Below are 19,969 nucleotides of genomic sequence, written 5' to 3'. Positions count from 1 at the left end.
TCTGCGTTTCCCAAAGGTATTCAAAAGGACACATCAGACAAACTCAAATTGAGAGAGATTCTGTAAATAAATGGTCACTCTTCACAAAATACCAACGTCAAGAAGGTAAAAGCTAAAGCGTTCCTGATGAAGGGACAATAAAGAGACAAAGTGACCAAATGCCACAAATGATTCTAGGCTGGATCCTGGATCGGGAGAAAAATTAATGAAGAGCATTTCTGGGAGAAATAGAGAAATTCGGAAGTGGACCATGTATTAGAGAATTCTATTATTAATCGGTGTTAAATCTCCCTTATTCGATAACTGAACTGTCTTCGAAAATACAAGAATGGCCTTGTCAGAATATCTGCATAAGCCTTACATGGGAAAAGGACATGATGCGTGCAACTTACCGTCAAACCATCCAGGAAAAAATAAGAGAATGACAGAGTGAACGTGGCAAAGAGTTAACAGTGGGTGAACCTTGCCAAGGGGTATATGGGAATTCTTTGTATTATTAATGTAACTTTCCATAAACTTGAAATTATTTCCAACCATTTTTAAATGTTTACTTTGAAAGAGAGAGAAAGAAAGAGACAGAGTGCAAGCTGGGGAAAGGCAGAGAGAGAGGCGGATACAGAATCCGAGGAGGCTCCAAGGTCTGAGCTGTCAGCACAGAGCCCGACACAGGGTCCAAACCCACAAACTGTGAGATCACGACCTGAGCCGACGTCGGACGCTTCACCGATTGAGCCGCCCAGGCAGCCCTGAAATTATCTCAAAATAAAACCTGAGAAAGATAAATATTCGAAGCTGATGTTCTAAGGATTCTGAATAGGTATTCAAGATACAAGAAAGAGTATCATTTTTCCAATCTGATGTCCGTCCACTCAAACTCCAATCCGACGGCAATTACAGTAATCCCTGATTTCCGATTTGGTGAGTTATTATAGTGCTCTCATGTCAAACATCCGGCGGAGTGCTACATGACACATGCCATTCCACACTGATGACAAGGTGTGGCTCAGTGGATCGGAGTCAAGGGCACGTCACCTCCTCCCAACCTTCCCCAAACCACGCCGCGGTCACAGGACAGTCCTCCCCTGACCCCCCGAGCCCCTGCCATCTTCCAACTGGGGATGCAGCTGCAGGTGAGTGTCCCTTCCAAATTAGGTTAATTTCTGCTCATGCCAGGCAGCAAAGCAGAACCAAAGTAAGAGGCATGTGATCAACAACACGTAAGGAAAATATTAAACCGCCCTTCCCCAAATAAACTCCAAATGCCAATAAAGAGCTGATGAAGCACCCATTTACTAGAGAACACCTGGAAAAGACAACGTAACAATGTCATCACTGAGAAGCTGGCCCACAAGCGGCTAATACACAAACACGTCCGTGGCACGGAACCATGAAATAAAGCTGGAGGGAAAAAGAAAGAAAACAGAGAGGGGACTACGAACGAGAGAAGGCGTGGGAAAGGAGACCATCCTGATGGCCACACACCGCCACACCACTAATGCCCAGCTCCCCTTCCTCCCCAGCGGCCCCACACATCTTCCCTGCGCATTGTAACTTCCGTTCAATCTTCCACCATCCTCTTCGCAACTAGTGGAAGGGGTTTTACAAGACTAACAGCTGTAGAGCACAGCTTTGAGCGCTGTACAGTTATTTGCATCTTATACCCACACTCCTTTTTTTGCTTGTCAAGAGGCACAGAACAATAGTCTCTCTATTGGGAAAGGCGCGCAAACAATTCCCTTTGGAAAGGAGTGGAATGATAGCACGCATCACCTGGCTCACAGTGTAACAAAGACAGGAATTGGAGGGGTAGATACCCAGCAAAATCAGAAAGTCAACGCTGAACAGGGATGACCCAGGAAGAAGCGACGAATTTTAGTCTCCTATACGCGATACCTTCTGCATCAGGTATGAGCACCGGGGCACAACATTTACTGTACTTCAGCCAATTCCAGATCCGCTCCGTTACACAGCTACGGCCTTCTTTGACCTGCTCTCTAGCAGATTAATCTCTTTAACCTGATGGCATACCTTGTTTAAAGGAGGCACTTTAACAGGCCATCGCAGAATGCCTAACCGCAAAACGGGCAAAGATATTTTATCCCAACCAAAATTCCTGTGTTCTCTCCCATTTTCTCAGACAGACGTTATCAGATCCTCTGCCCACTGGACCTAAGTACTAGCTTTCCAAATTTTCCTCTGATCTTAATTCAAATGCCAATCTCTGATTGCTGCCGGTTCGTGCTCCTCTTTTTTAAGTGTTTCTTTTTGAGAGTGGGAGTGGGGCAAAGGCAGGGGGGGGCAGGGGCAGACAGAGAGGGAGAAAGAGGATCCTAAGCAGGCTCCAGGCTCTGAGCTGTCAGCACAGAGCCCGATGGGGGTTTGAACTCTCGAACCTTGAGATCGTGACCTAAGGGGAAGCTGGACGGTCAGCCACCTGAGCCAACCGGGTGCCCGGGTTGATGCTCTCTTAATACAAGAATCAGAATAATCCACACTGTGAAAGAAAGCTGATGAACTCCAATGTAAAATTAAGTCAATTTTGAACCGAAAGTCCCTAATATGTATGATTAGTATACATACATAATCTATTTAGGAGGGCAGGAAGCAAGTTTTCAGGCATCCCTTGTTTCTTTTTTTTTTTTTTTATTTTTATTTTTATTTTTTTTTTGGGACAGAGAGAGACAGAGCATGAACAGGGGAGGGGCAGAGAGAGAGGGAGACACAGAATCGGAAACAGGCTCCGGGCTCCGAGCCATCAGCCCAGAGCCTGACGCGGGGCTCGAACTCACAGACCGCGAGATCGTGACCTGGCTGAAGTCGGACGCTTAACCGACTGCGCCACCCAGGCGCCCAGGCATCCCTTGTTTCTAAATCAAGTCTTACCTATACTGCCAAGGAGATTATAACATGCATGAGTCAGCAAATTAAGCTCCCTTCAGAGGTTTCATGAATCATTAAGTCAGACCAACACAGTCTGCAGCCAAGTTTCCAGCAAACCCCAAACTATGACACTACAAATCATAAACCTTTATCTGTAGCTACTTATGTATTTCCCTTAACTCAGATCATACCATGCAGGTCCCAACTCTGAGGAGAACGGTGATATAGAAAGAAACAAAAAAAGGCTCCAAAAAAATAAAACTTAGTAGAAGGCAGAAATACTAGGGGGAAGGGGACGGGAACTATTACAAACCAGCCATGGTTCAACTAGCCCATTCAAAATTTAGGCTTTTCGTACAAATTTGAGTTTTAAATAAGGAATATCATTTTTGAAGAGGTTTTACAGTTACAATTAAAGGCAGGCGCTTGTTGGGGGGAAAGGGAGAAGACAAAACATAAAACACAAGTACAAAGAAGAGAATTAACGGTCAGTCGGCAATCCAGCTTTTTCCCCAGGACAGGTTTCATCCTCTTGGTTCAACATGGGTTTCCTCCTCTGCCCAGACTACGAGACAAAGGCTCCATTTGTACCACAGCAAAGGTCCACTCCCAGGTACTCACACGCACGTCCACACAGAGGCTTGTGCTGGCGTGTTCGCGGCGGCCTCATTCGTGACTCGTGACGGCCAAGTACCAAGTCAGCCGGAGTAGCCAACAGATGGCGAGTGGATACACAGATCGGGCCGCGTGCACACAATGGAACACTATTTAGCAATAAAAAGCAACCAACCACCGATGACAACACGGAGGAGTCTCTAAATTACCGTGCCAAGTAAAAGAAGACAGACACAAAGGACTACATAATATGTGATCCAATTTATATGAAATGCTACAGAGAGCCACCAGGCAGAATGCAGGTCCAGGGACCAAGGGTGGCAGAGGAATGAACTCCTGAGCGACACCAGGAAACTTTCTGGGGTAACGGAAACGTTCCACATCGTGGTTATAACCACATTCGTCGTAACTACAACTGCACACTTAAAATTAGCTAATTTTGTTGTATGCAAATTTACTTCAATAAAGCTGAATTTTTAAAAATAATAGAATAGGACAAAAGAAACAGCAGTTCTGATTCGAAACATGATGGAGTCACAGCGATGCTAGGCAGAGGATCTTACTATTACAAGTTTGAGTTACAGCAGGAGGTGGCACGGAAGAGGATTAGGAGTTTCTCCAAGTACCAGTGTCCTACTAAGCAATCATTTTATTTTTCCTATCTTAAAATAACGTTCTAAACAATTACCCTCATTTAGATAGAAGCAGAGAAACCTTTCCCTTTCTTACCTTCTCTCTATATCTACTTTTTTTTATCACCACAGTGCCTTGAAAATGACTTGGTACCTTGAACAAGGTCAGCTTGGATTGCTTTTCATTTATTTTTATTTTCAAGTAATCTCTACACCCAACGTGGGGCTCAAATCCATGACTCCGAGATCAAGAGTCGCTCGCTCTGGTGGCTGAGCCAGCCAGGTGCCCCTCAGACCGCTATACAATTAACGTGTTGCTTTACGACAAGCATGAAGTGTGAATGAGAGCTTGAACGTACTTATTGTCAGTTTTTAAAGTTGGGAAAAGGGGGCTTATAATTCAAACAAACTCTACTAAGTATGATTTCCTAGTCCTAAATATTTTAAAAAAGTGTAACTGACATGAATTTATTGCATTTCAACAAAAGACACCTCCCAAATAAAGGCGGCCTAGCTTATTCCTTTCAGGAATTCATCCTTCTGAATGTTTCCTAACTCTTCAGAAAATGCAGAGAAAGCAATTTCCTCATACTTTCTTAATCACTAAAGTTATGTTACAAAATAACCCGTGTTCTAACGAGTTTTCAATTCTCAAATAAAAGCTTCCATTTTTAAAAAAGATCCTTCTTTTGAAAAGATCAATAACCAGCATTCAAATATAAAACCTAAAGATAAACTCATAGTAAACCGGGTAATTTGAAGCCAAGAGACTTCTTCAGGGAACTTAAGAAGAACTTAAAAGTTTTTTCAATTTTTTAATGTTTATTTATTTTTGAGAGAGAGAGAGAGAGAGAGAGAGAATGAATGAATGAATTAATGAATATGAATGAGTAGGGGAGGGGCTGAGAGAGAGGGGGATACAAAGAATCCCAAGCAGGCTCCAGGCTCTGAGCTGTCAGCAGAGAGCCTGACATAGGATGGGGCTCAAACCCACAAACCGTGAGATCACGACCTGAGCGAAGTCAGAAGCTTAACTGACTGAGCCACCCAGGCGCCAGAACTTCAAAGTATTTTTAAGAAAAATCACATTTCAAACATTTTTAACTTGTTTACCACTAAGTTCAAGTGCTCAAAATAATAGCAATTTAAGAATAGCCTTTCAATTTAAACAATTTTTCTCCATTCTATTAGCATAATGGTCATGTCAACATTACCAAGATAAAATGCTCAGATGCATACACCCTCAGTGAACCCGCTCTCTCGCTTGCTGACTTCTCTGCAGAGCCGGGAGGGACGCGACAGAAGACACAGATCCAGCCTCAAGAAGTCAGGTGGGGTCCTTTCCCCTATAACTCTTAACAATTAGAAGTCTGAATATATTGTTACTACCTATCCAATAAAAACATACTGAATAACCATTAGGGTTTCAAATGCCATTTTCAGTTTATTATATTCTGTTCACTGAGAATACAGAGTTGATTTAAAAAAAATTTTTTTAATGTTTATTTATTTTTGAGACAGAGAGAGCAAGGGAGAGGCAGAGAGAGGGGAACAGAGGATCTGAAGCAGGCTCTGTGCTGACAGCTGCGGGCCTGGTGCGGGGCTCGAACTCACCAACCGTGAGGTTGTGACCGGAGCCCAAGTTGGACGCTTAACCAACTGAGCCACCCAGGGACCCTGGAGTTGATGTTTTTAAAAACTTTTTTAATGCTTATTTATTTTTGAGAGAAAACAGAGCGCGGGCAGGGGAAGGGCAGAGAGACAGAGGGAAACAGAATCTGAAGCAGGCTCCAGGCTCCGAGCTGTCAGCACAGAGTCCAACGCGGGGCTCAAACCCACAAACCGTGAGATCATGACCTGAGCTGAAGTCGGACGCTCAACCGACTGAGCCCCCCAGGTGCCCCTAGAGTTGACTTTTTACAAAGTTTCCAACAACCATTAAACTTTTTTTCTATAAATCCTTTTTGATTAATCCCAGTTAACAGTTATATATGTTGCATACAAATATTATGTTGCAAATGGGATAAATACACGGAGAAAAATGAACACAAAAATACCCCTGCTAAGAAACAGCACATGCTAACTAACACACGAGTCACTTTCCTGGTCAAAGTTAAACCACATCCTTCTGCCTGTTAGGATCTGATTAACACTAAATACTAGAAGCCATCTGTGTCGCTCACCACTGTATGTCCAATACCTGACACGCCTGCAACACAACAGGTGTCCCAGGAGCCCCACGCTTAGCGGACTGGCACCCCCAGGAGCCCCATGCTTGGACAGCGGACTGGCACCCCCAGGAGCCCCACGCTTGGACAGGGGACTGGCACCCCCAGGAGCCCCACGCTTAGACAGCAGACTGGCATCTGGCCTGCATTTATCCATATACCACGGACACAAACCCGGAGCCTCTAGACAGCAACCACAGGAAACTAAACCTCCCATGTAAACATCAAATTACCAGTCCTTTTCATCTTTACTTTTTAGGATCAAGGAATGCTTTAACAACGTAGAACATACTAATCTGGTTTAAATTAGCAACTTTCCTCCTTCCAGGCCAGTAAATGGTCACATTAATCTGTAGCAATCTGAAAATAGTAGGCCAGATGACAAGCCTGTGTGTTTAAGATTTTCTAATTTATACTACGTTCTCTTCAGGAATTTAATGGCACCCATAGATCACTGCAGACATAAGCACTGTGTACAGACATCATCGAAGCAGTAATCTCTTTCTCACGTCGTTAAAATACCCACGTTTACTTTCACTACTTCTGCTGAAGAAAGCACCAGTAACGGGACTAATTTTCAATTCTCCCTTCACGGGGGACAAAAATAGAAGCGTATTAGCTCGAAAACTATTTAGGAGGAGTCAACCCCTGAATGTGCACTGATTTGGTTTTCCACATTACACAGAGATCTTGATAACTTTAAATTCCTATGTTCGTGATACCTGATTTATATAAATTGTTAGGCAGGCCTGAATCAGTAACTCCAAGATCGGTTTTTTCTCTTCTGTTTCTAGGTGTGGTTAAAAAACATCAAATAGGGGCGCCTGGGTGGCGCAGTCGGTTAAGCGTCCGACTTCAGCCAGGTCACGATCTCACGGTCCGTGAGTTCGAGCCCCGCGTCAGGCTCTGGGCTGACAGCTCGGAGCCTGGAGCCTCTTTCCGATTCTGTGTCTCCCTCTCTCTCTGCCCCTCCCCCGTTCATGCTCTGTCTCTCTCTGTCCCAAAAATAAAAAAAAAAAAAATTTAAAAAAAAAAAAAAAACCATCAAATAAATTGCTAGGCACCATAGTCTTTGAAGCCATATAGCGTTCAGCCGAAAACTGTTCATCATCAACAACGGGTCCTATAATAGCTCCTTGGTCTTAAATGTTAAAAAGTCCAACTGGCTCCAGCACTGGCCTCAACATAGTGAAATCAAAGTTCCAATGACCTGGCTTTATGGCAGCCAAAAGCAAAGACCAACGAGAATACGACTCAAAATGTCAAGAGATAAGTAGATTTAAAAAGAGTGTTCCTGAACTGATCACTAAATATGGATTAACAACTTCAGAAAATTACAAATTCCCAGGTCCTACTCCACACCTGCCACATCAGTTTCCGGAGACGCAGACCAAGACTGAGACTAAGCTTCCAAGGGATTCTTAGATTCGAGTGTGAGAACCACTACTGTAGATACATATGGGGAAATATTATTTTAGCACAGAACACAGTAAATACATGTTCGTAGCTGAAAAGAAAACGGTTTCAAATTACTGTAAAGATGGTAACTGGAGAATAATTTAGGTCAACTAAAATTAGGTCAAAGGATGCATCTCAAAAGTAGTCTGTCAAAACACAATGGTTTCCCACTATAAACTTTGGAGAGCCACTACTTAAAATTTTAGGAAGTGCTTTTTGTTGGATGGACGTAAGAAAACAATGGTTTACAACTAACTACAGTACCTGGTATGGAACGAGGGGTTCAGCTTTTTGCCACTTGGCAGTCAGCCTGATAACTCAAATAAGAATGGTATTAACGGAGATTTGCTGCTCAGAATTTGGCGCAAAAGATTTCGGTGACACTTTGGGGAGAAGAGGGTTAAAGCACGCAGGAACAATTTTTCCAGATGGTCTGTACCGAACTAATATAGTCCTCTACCCCGGGGCTGATGGTTGCATACACTCTCCTCTCAATTGCTGGAAAGGCACCATGATAGGAGAGGAGATGAGCAGAGGGACCTCCGACTTCGAGATCACAGAATAAGCAAGTGTCTCTCAAAACCCAAGCAGTAACGAGGAGAACGAGAGACAGGAACACAAACTTCGTCTTCAGCAAAACACGAGCCGACTGTAACCCTGGATCACACAACTCGTCTACGACCATGTCGAGAGGGGGAGGCAGAGGTCTTAGCAAAGGGAGGAAGAGCCTAACGGGCTGACGGGAAAGGGCTCAATGTAATAACGGCCATCTGCCCCGCCAGGAAACCTGGAAGTCGTCAGAAAAATGGAAATACGGTGGCGCCTGGTGGCTCAGTCGGTTGAGCGTCAGACTCTTGGTTTTGGTTCAGGTCATGATCTCACAGTTGTGGGACTGAGCCTAGCGTTGGGCTCTGTGCTGAGTGCGAAGCCTGCGTGGGACCCTCTCTCTTTCTCTCCTCTCAAAAAGACAAAAACAAAAACAAAAAAAAAAAGAAGGAAAAGAAAATTTCTATTTCCCCTCTGCTCACCAACCCCACCCCTACACAAGAGCTCAAATTGCAAACAGAAGTTTCCCAGCCAAAACAGCACATGTAAACAGAAGGATCAAAAAACCATTATTCTTTAAAAGCCTCTTTGTAATAAGCACTGAATAAGCATTTAACATCTCAAGATTGTTAAGTTTAAGGAATTATGATTTTCGGCACATCTCACACTTAAAGCATAGATGTGCTATACACTCATCAAAATCTTGGAGATACACATTTAGTTCATCTAAGTTATGGAAAATTTCTACCGTAAAATCTGAAGGACAAAACCAGTCCTCACTGACCTGGCTCCAGCTATAGATGAAGTGGTTACATAGGGCCAGATGTGGTTGCAAACGAAGGTTCTTTCAGACCTGTGACGCTCAGTGGAAAAGCCATGGCAGTTGGGGAGGGGTGGGGGAGGACTCTGGAGAGAAAGAAACCCCCGGCTTCGCTCTCTGTGCCTCAACTATTTTGGAGGTGAGGACCGGTGAACTCAAGAACATGGCCAACAGGACCCTCCTATACGAATGCGAGAGACCGAACAGGCCCTTTTTGACCAAGAGGGCTATTTTTCATAGAGAACTGAGCATTTCATAAGATTTTCCCTGGTTTCCTCCTTTTTTCATAAAATAGGTAACATATGCAACATGTACACAAATGCCTGACTTCACAAAACAAAGCTACAATACATCGACTGTGCCTCCATTATTCCAAGATGCTCACATTTTGCACAGGATAAGAACATCTATGGTTAACGTGGACTCTTTTCCTATTTTTTCCTAAACTTCTAAGACCCACTACAATGCGATGAAGGTTTCCACCAAAAAGATGGAAAGCCATTCAGAGCAGATATTCTCATTAGGCGAACGAGAGAGGAGCCGGGATCACTCGTGGCCGCCCACAAGGGGCTGACAGCTGACGGCAGGCGGAGGGACGGGGCTCCGGGGCAGTTCCCTTTTGCTGCCTGCACTCTCTGTACCTTGTGCGTCACTAAATACGTTTCCATCTCTTCTCTTTGAGCTGTGCAAGAAGCTGGAGCTAGGAAATGACAGGCGACAGACAAGACAGCTTTCCGGCAGTCCAGAACGTTCCCCTCTTCCCACCTAAGTCCGGCTCCTTTCCTTCCCTCTGCTAAAAAAAACCCCAACAGTTACTCACTCGTGCAACGCACAAGAGTTCTGGTAGGGTGATGTATGTCGGTCCTCCTGAAGGAATTCCTGTGTAGTTTCTGTTTTGTCTTAAGGGTATCATAAACTTAAAAACCAAATGACCACAAGCAGCCAGAGAACACTGCTCTCTCGCCGCTGATGAACACAGGGGACCATGCCGCTTGCTCGGGGTGGAGGGAAAATATTTAACGGCTTCTAGTCCCATCTGTCCACTGAATTAACACCGTAAAGGATTTGGTCTTGAGAAATAAGCTGTTTGTACAATTTTACATTCAAGAGTTTTATCACCTGTTAACCTGGGTGGTCACGCTGAGGTATTAAACGCTGTACGGAAAGGGGGCCTGTTTCCTCGCAGAGACACTGAAGAGCAAACCCAGGGTGGCGAGGACAAACCAGCAACCCCGGTGCTGTTCTCCTCTGAAATAGCTCACTCTTGATTTTCAGACGACGTTAAGACAGCATTGTAAGAGACAACATTAAAACTGTTACCTACGTGAGACTCATCTGGTGAAGGCAGTTACGCAAGAGGTGCAGGGAACCATTTCCTCCAAAGAGATGTTTAATTATTCTGAGAAAACCGTCCAAATCAGGAGAACAAAATCCGGCTTGGAGTCCAGTCACACGCGAACCAGCAATACACGCCCAGGCTCCTCAGAGACCCCGTGGCGGGACGCTGTCCCTTGCCCCGCACAGCCTCTCCAGTGCCACGTGCGCCCTTCCCTCGGTCTCGGTTGAAAACCCCGATCACCGAATAGGTTGCTATACACACTTTATCAACCGAGAAGACAATCCCCAAGAATTCTTACTTTGGGAAGTATTTGGTTTGATGGCTTTCTCTTCCCCCTACTTGCCAGATGGGGTCGCGCATACGGAGACCTGATCTTCTAAAGAAAAACCTAGAACGTGTGATGCAGCAACGAAACGGCACAGTTTCCTGGAAAAACACGTACCTCTGAGAGGGGTGCCGGCCAGGGGCGGACGTGTCGGGCCACCTCAAATTTCTGCACTGCTTCCAAGGGTGTGACCCCGTATTTTATGGACCCTACAAAGTTGGTATTTCTTTTTTGTTTTTTAAATTTTTTTCTTTAATCTTTATTTTTGAGAGAGAGACAGCGTGTGAGCAGGGGAGGAGCAGAGAGAGACAGGGAGACACAGAAGCAGGAGCAGGCTCCGAGCTGTCAGCGCAGAGCCCGACGCAGGGCTCGAACTCACGAACCGTGAGATCATGACCTGAACCGAAGTTGGACTCTTAACCAACCGACTGAGCCACCCAGGCGCACCAAAGTTGGTATTTCTGAAACACTCCACAAGTTTACAAGGGCAAATAAAAAATACTCAAAAACTGGGATGCCAAAGGCAGCGCGGCTCCTGGAACCAGCTCTCGAAATCCCCGCACCTGGAATTGGACTTTTTGTGATCAAAGCTTCGGCCTCACAGCTCTGACTGGGACTCAGATCAGGGTCTCCCGACAGCTGTCACCCCAGACCTTTCGCTGGAGCTGTGTCCTCCCTGGGGACCAGACACCAAGTCTGCCAGGACCAAGATCCTGGGGTGAAAAAACGAGGGGGGGGGGGGGGGGGGGACGACGAAGACAAGCCAGTGGCTACGTCAGCAGAACGGGACGAATTATGAAAGGAAGGGCGAGGGTCGGTGACAAACGTTTCACCTGTGCGGTCCCCTCTAACCTTCACAACGTCCGTCACAAGGAGGAACTGTCCTCTCCTCCACTCCAGCGACGAGGGAACAGCCTTAGTGACATGACGGAAGCTCCCGGGCAAACAGCCAGAAGTGGCAAAGCACACGTCCCAAGCTGGAGTCTGCGAAACCCAAGCACCGAGCCGTGTGGACAGCCCAAGAGAGCACGTACAGACTCTGACGGGTGAGCCGTGGTCACCGGTCCATTCGAGAGGCCTTTCCTAAGCAGCAAGTATGTGCCAGCTACTGACGGGACGGACGGACGGATGGGGACACACACACACACACACACACACACACACACACACACGTCTGGACTCCAGTCCCTGCTTTACCACTACATAGCTATGCAACCTGAGTAAGGTTCCAGCTTACACGAATGACTCAGAAGAAAATATGCATATATTTCTACACACACATATACAGTCCGAAAAAGAAACAAAAGAATATTGATAAGCAAATAGGACAAAGCATAACAACTGAGAATCTGAGAAAAAAAGGAGTAGGAGTTCCTTGTACTATTCATGCAATTTCTATGCTAAGTTTAAAATTAAATCAAAATAAAAAGTTACAGAAAAACTCACAATGGTGGCAAAACAAAATCACATGACCTGCTTGGTAACATTAGGTGCTTAGGTTTAGAAACAGGGTATGCGAACGGTAGTCCGAGATTAGAAAGTAAGAAAGTGATCAAAGAGGGGTCTGCCAGGGCACCGTGGCTCAGTTGGTTAAGCCTCCGACTTCAGCTCAGGTCCTGATCTCACAGTTCGGTTCGTGAGTTCGAGCCCCGCGTCGGGCTCTGTGCTGACAGCTTGGAGCCTGGAGCCTGCTTCGGATCCTGTGTCTCCCTCTCTCTGCCCTTCCCCTGCTTGCATTCTCCCTCCCTCTCTCCCTCCCTCTCTCCCTCTCTCTCTCTCAAAAAATAAACATTAAAAATTTTTTAAATGAAATAAATAAACAAAGAGGGGCGGGCAGCGGGAGAAAGAAGAAACAAGAGTGTTAAGACTGGGGCTGACCAAGCTGAAGACGCAGTGGTGGGGAGAGGAGGAGGGCGGGAGGGGTGGGGCTGCAGCCACAAGACCCCGCCCCCAGATAGAGACCTCATCAGCTGTTTAAGAGATGCAAAGTCACCCCACAAGGCGCAGCCACTCCTCCCTCGGAACCGGAAGAGCCACCAGCACAAAGAGGAGCACACCAAGTGCTGGTGACAGGGAAGACAAAAGGAATCCTCACGGGCACTGCTGCTGGGACTGTGAAAATTGTGGTTTCTTACAAAGTTAAACTTGCAGTTCTCATATGACCTGTAATTCCCCTTCCAGGTTTCTGCCCAAGAGAAACAAAAATGTCTGCCATCCAAAAACTTGTACATAAATGTTCACAGTGGCAAGACGAGCCAAAAACTGGCAACGATCCCAATGTCCACGAACCAGGACACGGATAAATAAATACAACGTGGTCGGTATCTACACAATGAAAACTAACCAGCAATAAAAAAGGACAAGCCAAGAGCATTCAATGGGGGAAAGGGCAGTCTTTTCAAAAAAGGTAGTGGGAAAGCTGGATATCCACAAGCTAAGGCATGAAGTTTGACACTTACACCATGTACAAAAATTAACTGAAATGAGTCAAACACCTAAATGTATAAACTATAAAACTCCTACAAGAAAACACAGGGCACAAGATTGGACACTGGATGTGGCAATGATTTCCTGGATTTGACACCGAAAACAAAGGTAACAACAGATAATCTGAGCATCATCAAAGTTAAAAACTTTTGTCCAAAGGACACAATCAACAGAGTAAAAATAAAAAGGCACCCCACAGAATGGGACAAAATACGTACAAATGTGATTACTGGATAAGAGATAAATATCCAGAATATATAAGGAACTCCTAAAAGAACTTGAATAGACACCTCCCCAAAGATGACATACTCATCTAGGCCAATAAGCACATGGAAAGATGCCCAGCATCACTGATCATTAGGAAACGCAAATCAAAACCACACTGAGATACCACTTCGCGCCATCTGGATGGCTATCTTCAAAGAGAGAAAAGTTTTGGTGAGGATGTGGAGAAATCAGAACCCCTGTGCACCGGTAGTGGGAATGTAAAAAGGTACAGCCTCTGTCAAAGAGTGTGGCGGTTCCTCAGCAAGTTAAATCCAGAATTACTACATGACCCAGACATCCCGCTTCTAGCATAAAAAAGCAAAAGCCGTGAAAGCAAAACCTGGAAATTATTTGACCACCAACGTTTACAGCAGCATTACAGAAACAACCCAAATGTCTGCAGACAGACATGGTGAGACAAAGTGTGATCTATACACTCACCATGAAATACTATTCTGTCTTTAACAGCAGTGAAATTTTCGTATGTGTTACATACAAGATGAATGAACCTTGCAGATCGCACGCTAAGTGAAATAAGCCAGATACAAAAAGGACAAATTCTGTATGATTCCGCTTATACAGAGGACTTCAGGGCGCCTGGTTGGCTCGGTTGGTAGAGCATCCAACTCTTAATCTTGGAATCGTGAATTCAAGCCCCACATTGGGCACAGAGAAGAGGAAGAGAGAGAGAGAGAGAGAGAGAGAGAGAGAAGAAAAGAAAAAACCTCAAATTCTCAGAGACACAAAGAAAATAGCAGTTACTGGGGAGCAGACGGTGAGCTGCTGTTAAATGGGCACAGAGTTTCAAGATGGAAAAAGTTCTGGAGACGCACAACAGTGATGGCTGCATACCAGCGTGCGTTCATTCACTTACAAGTGATTTAATGCATATATTTTATGCGTATTTTACCACAATAAAAAATAAGAAAAGAAAAAAGGACCAAGCTAATGACAGATGTCACAACATAGGTGTACCTCAAAAACGTGCCAGTGACAGCAGTCGAACTCAAAAGTCCACATTAAAATATGGGATTCCACGTACACGTTGGGAAAGAGCAAATCTACGGAAACAAGGAGCAGATATACTGGTTACCCAGGATCGGGATTGGGAACAGGACCCGTTTACAGACAGGCTTGAGGGATCTTTCTAGAGTGACAGACATGTTCTAAGTGGAGTGTGGTAGTAATCACACAACTGTGTGCATTTAACTAAAATTTCTAAAGTGAACACTTATTAAATGGGTGAATTTTATGGCATGTAAATTATACCTCAATAAAAAAAATTTTATTTACCAAATTAGAACTTAAAAAAACGCACACGCCTTCTGGCGTGGGTGCAGATAAACTAGATTTTATACAAACTAGCTCAGCTTCCCGGCGAGACTATAAAGCAGTGCAGCTTTTCTCCAGAACAACAGGTTAAAAATGCTTCCAGTCTGACCCAAAATTCCACTTCTGTGAATTCATCCTAGGGACATAATCAGGCAGCACTGTTTCTAACAGGAAAACTACTAATCGCAACGGGAAAAGAATAGGGGGCTGGCTCAAAAACCACGGTGCTTCATTTAACAGGGCACAGGACAGCCGTGAACCGTGATGCCGTCACTAGACTTCTGCACGCAGGTTACCGCCCGGGCTGTCTCCTTTCACGTTGCACCTTTAGCAACCGACACGCTACCTAAGCACGCAGCAGACGTTCGTGTTTCATGTGACTGAAGATTACAAGGAAAGATTTCACAATATGAAATTGTGATTCCTCAAAAAATTAAAAAAACATTTGCACGTGCACAGGAAAAAGAAGCCTAGAAAGATATAAAAGCAAAATATCAACCTTCATCTCTAGGTAGCGAGATTAGGAGAGAAAAATTTTTTAGCCTATCCATTTTCTAAATTTTTACCAATTAACATGTATTACATTCCTCAACTGGAAAACAACTTCAGAGGTGGAGCCGTCTCAGGCAATAAAGTGTAAGGCTTGGTCTACGCAGTGGGTTGCTAAAGGTTTATGGAGACAAGTCAAGAGTGTTTTAAAATTTTTATTTATTTATTCAACAAAAATTAAGCACTTCCTATGTGCCAGCCACTGTTTGGGGCCCCGAGATACAGGAATAAATAAAACAAACCCAAATCCCCGCATTCACAGAAGTGGAAAGTCACCTGGATGCTTGAACGAGACCAAGTAGAGCTGAACCCCGGCACCAGGACCCCCCATAAACACGAGAGTGATGCCCGCAAGACGACGGACCCGCAAGCTCACCGGGTTTTTGCCTGGAAGAGTAACAATCCGCCAACAGCAAAGGGAGCGAGTGAACACAGACCTCGCGTCCCTTTGAGCTGCTCGGTGTGGAGGACAGCGCCAGCAGCCACCAACTGTGAGAACCGGTGGCCTCTGGGGAGAGCCAATCTGCAGCGAGGGCAGGCAAGAACAAAACACTCGTGAGGAGTTAGATCCTGTCCCCCAGAAGAGAGCCGTGGGGCACGGGGCGGAGGACACGGCACTTGGCACGGGAGTAAGACGGCATGGCAGGAACTGACTGACCTCAAAGTTCTTCACCAAGTGTAGGCGGTCTGTAGCTGAGGAGGTATTCTGAAGGTCAACGATGCAAGAGGAACCGTGACGTGGTCCTCGGGTGCTGGGCCAGTATGTCTCATTTATCTCTGTGTCCCCAGAGTCTAAAAGAGAGCCACGTCTGTGGGCTAATACAATCAAAAACCCTCAATGATTTGCAGAGAGCACCCTTAAACTTCAAAATTCAACGCAGCTCAGTAACTTGTTCCAAAAAAATACCTGTGCCTGACTTCATAATTTCTTTCAAGGGAACTTTATCGTCGGCTTTGCCAACGTGGCTTTTTAACTAACACCTTAGTGATTTCTGACCTCTCTTTCAAACACAAACCAGTCAAGTCCTTACTATTTCACACCCCAACCTTTTACGCAATTACACCTGGTTTAAGCCCTCATCCTTCCCGCTTCTCTGCCAATTATGCCTCGATCATCATGATAAGTCTCACTTAATCTCTTGTCTTCTTCCAGTAGCTACGCGTGTGCCATTCTCACTTCTGCTGCCTGTGTTACTGACCAGTGAACCTGAACTCTGGGTACCTTAAATGACGCAGACTTGAACAGGCTTTATTAAAGAGGGGCAGAGTGACCTCAGTTCAAACCACAGTGGATTCTTACTAGCTGTGTAACCTTGAACCCCTTACTGCCACCCTTTACTGCCGAAGTAAACGCTAACTCGAAGGCATGTGATCAGACCACTCTCCAGATCAATAATCCAATGGCTCTCCATCACCAACAGAACAGGCTCTGCTGGCCTCTTTCTCATCCATTTCTGCTTCATGGGGGTCTTGAAGCTCTCAGCTTCTCTGCTGTTAATTATCATCTTGCACACGCTTTGCTCTCCAGCTACAAGGCCTACCCTATCCCATCCCTTTCACGCACTCTGGTTAACTTTTAGTATCTTCTTAACCTTAGTACAAGCACTTTTTCCCCGTGTAAAGTCTGTCATTCTCTGCTCCTATTAAACCTGATGTCTTTTCTCTTCATATCACTAAACATTTTAATCCTTTGTGTATGTTTCCCCAAGATATCCTAAGTTCCTGGCATAGCACCCAGTAGGCGCTAAAGAAATTTGGGGGATCAATATTGATCAAATATTTGTCAATGTGGATACCACCACCAACAGCTCACAGGGCTAGAAATTTACAAATGAGTAACTATGTAAAGAAGAAAACACAGTGCTCACTACACCACCATTTTTATCTGCACCATAGCCACATCAGAAGTTTTTGTAAAGGAAAATTAAGGAAAGTAGAGTGACTCATTAATAAGTCTGTACAAAAAAATTCTGATTTTTAGCTCACAGGAAACCAAAGAACCAGAAGACGTGAACTCCTCAGAAGGCAGGGAGAAGGCATGGTCCCGTTCTTACAAAGATCCTTGACAGCTGGGACCCGACCAATGCCACCATCTGACACTCACTGGGACAGGAAGGAGCACTCCCTCTCACCTCTCCCAGGCAGTATCTGAAAGTGACCCCGAGATCACAAACCCAAGGCTCACAAAGATTAGTAAAAAGTGACTCAGATGGCCACGGAGCTACCAAAACCTTCCTGGCAGTCTCCCCACCTTGACTATCTTTTCCTCTCCAAGTAGATCCGAATGGCAAGATCACGCGCTGGTGTCAGACTTCCCAAATTGAACACAGGCTCTGCCACTCAATCAGCTGTTTGACTTTTTAAGTGGCCTGCACTCTTTACGCCTCTGTATCATCATCTGTGAAACGGACAATAACAACACTCAGTTCATGATTCTGTTGTGAGCACTTGAAAAGTTCCTGTGGGAACAAAGGGAAACTTCCTTAAGCTGATAAAGAATCTCTATAAAAATCGTACAGGTAACATCACACTTGATGTGATCCCACAAAGACCAGAAACAAGGCAAGTGTGTCCCCTCTCGCCACTCCTTTTCAACATGGTACTGAAGGTGTTAGCTAATGCAATAAGACAAGAGAAGGAAACAGAAGGTATGCAGATTACAAAGGAGGAAATAAAATTGCCTTTGTTCACAGATAACGTGATTGCCTTTGCAGAAAATCTGAATCAACAACGAAAAACTTCTGAAACTAGTAAGTGATTAAGCAAAGTTGCAAGAGTAAGGTTAATATAAAAAGCCAACTGCTTTCCTATACACCACCAAAGCGGAATTTGAAATTAAAAATATAATACCATTTACATTAGCATCCAAAAAAATGGCATACTTGGGTAGGATAAGACAAAATATGTATAAAATCTATGGGAGAGAAACTGCAAAACTCTGATAACAAAATCAAAGAAGAACTAAATAAATGGAGAGATAGTCCATGTTCATGGGCAGGAAGACTCAGTATTGTCCAGAGGTCAGTTCTTCCGAAATTGATCTACAGTGAAATTCCAACCAAAATCCCAGCTAGTTATTCTGTGGCTATCAACAAACCGATTCTCAAGTTTATATACGGAGGCAAGACTTATAACAGCCAATACAGGGGTGCCTGAGTGGCTCAGTCAGTTGAGCCTTGACTCTTGATTCTGGCTCAGGTCATGATCATACGGTTCATCGGATCTAGCCCTGTGTCAGGTTCCGAGCTGACGGCGCAAAGCCTGCCTGGGATATTCTCATTCTCTCTCTCTCTCTCTCTCTCTCTCTCTCTCTCCCCTCTCTGACTCTCCCCCACTTGCGCACACTCCCTTTTTTTAATGTTTATTTATTTTTGAAAGAAAGAGAGGGAGACCCAGAATCCAAAGCAGATTCCAAGCTCCAAGCTGTCAGCACGGAGCTGGATGCAGGCCGCAAACTCACGAACCATAAGATCATGACCTGAGCCGAAGTCGGACCCTCAACCGACTGAGCCACCCAGGCGCCCCTCTCTCTGAATAAATAAATAAATAAATAAAATAAAGTCATTAAAAAAATAGCCAATACAATGCTGAAGAAGAACAGAGTTGAAGGGCTGATACTGCTCAACTTCAAGATTTAGTATGAAGTTACAGTAATCAAGACATGTCGTATTAGTCAAAGAACAAATAAATAGATCACTAGAACAGAACAGAGAACCCAGCAAAGATGCATATAAATACAGCCAACTGATCTTTTAACAAAGGAGCGAAGGCAATACGATGAAGCAAAGACGGTCTTTTCAACAGATGATCCTGGAATAACTAGACTTCCACATGCAAAAAAAATGAATCTAGACACACACTTTACAACACTTCCATAAAACAAATACAAAATGCATCACAGATCTACACATAAAACCCAAAACTATAAAACTCCTAGAAGATAACAAAGGAGAAAATCAAGTTGACCTTGGGAATGGCAATTACTTTTTAGATGCAACACCAAGGCCATGATCCATGGAAGAGAGAATCGGTAAGATGGACATCATTAAAATTAAAAACTCCTACTCCGAGAAAGACAATGTCCAGAGAATGAGTAGACAAGCCACAGACTGTAAGAAAATATTTACAAAAGACACATCTGATAAAGAACTGATTCAAATTATACAAAACCTGGGGCACCTGGGTGGCTCAGTCAGTTGAGCGTCTGACTTTGGCTCAGGTCATGATCTCGCGGTCTGTGAGTTCGAGCCCTGCGTCAGGGTCTGTGCTGACAGCTCAGAGCCTGGAGCCTGTTTCAGATTCTGAGTCTCCCTCTCTCTCTGCCCCTCCCCTGCTCGTGCTCTGTCTCTCTCTCTCTCTCTCTCTCTCTCTCTCTCTCTGTCAAAAATAAATAAGCATTTAAAAAAATTTTTTTAAAAATTATACAAAACTCTAAAAAGTGGGCCAAAGACCTTAACAGACAGCTCACCAAAGACACGGCAAGAAAGCGTA

The 19,969-nt window shown here is 44.6% G+C and overlaps 1 protein-coding gene and 1 long non-coding RNA gene across 4 annotated transcripts in view; both read right to left on the bottom strand.

The window, feature by feature from the left end:
- The window catches only part of ZFAND6 (zinc finger AN1-type containing 6), a 74,199-nt gene that overhangs the window by 36,391 nt on the left and 17,839 nt on the right, over nucleotides 1-19,969 (bottom strand). The gene's annotated exons all lie outside the window — the stretch shown is intronic.
- Nucleotides 7,398-18,758, bottom strand: LOC132668586 (uncharacterized). The gene is made up of 4 exons (XR_009605642.3): nucleotides 16,137-18,758; nucleotides 15,855-16,001; nucleotides 14,573-14,658; nucleotides 7,398-11,052 (listed from the first exon to the last, which is right to left on the bottom strand). It is a non-coding gene; the product is annotated as an uncharacterized LOC132668586 (long non-coding RNA).

This window comes from Panthera onca, chromosome B3, assembly GCF_046562875.1.
Source record: "Panthera onca isolate mPanOnc1 chromosome B3, mPanOnc1 haplotype 2, whole genome shotgun sequence".
NCBI lineage: Eukaryota > Metazoa > Chordata > Mammalia > Carnivora > Felidae > Panthera > Panthera onca.
The sequence above is the reverse complement of the archived record's forward strand: the minus strand, read 5'-3'. Positions and strand labels throughout refer to the sequence as shown.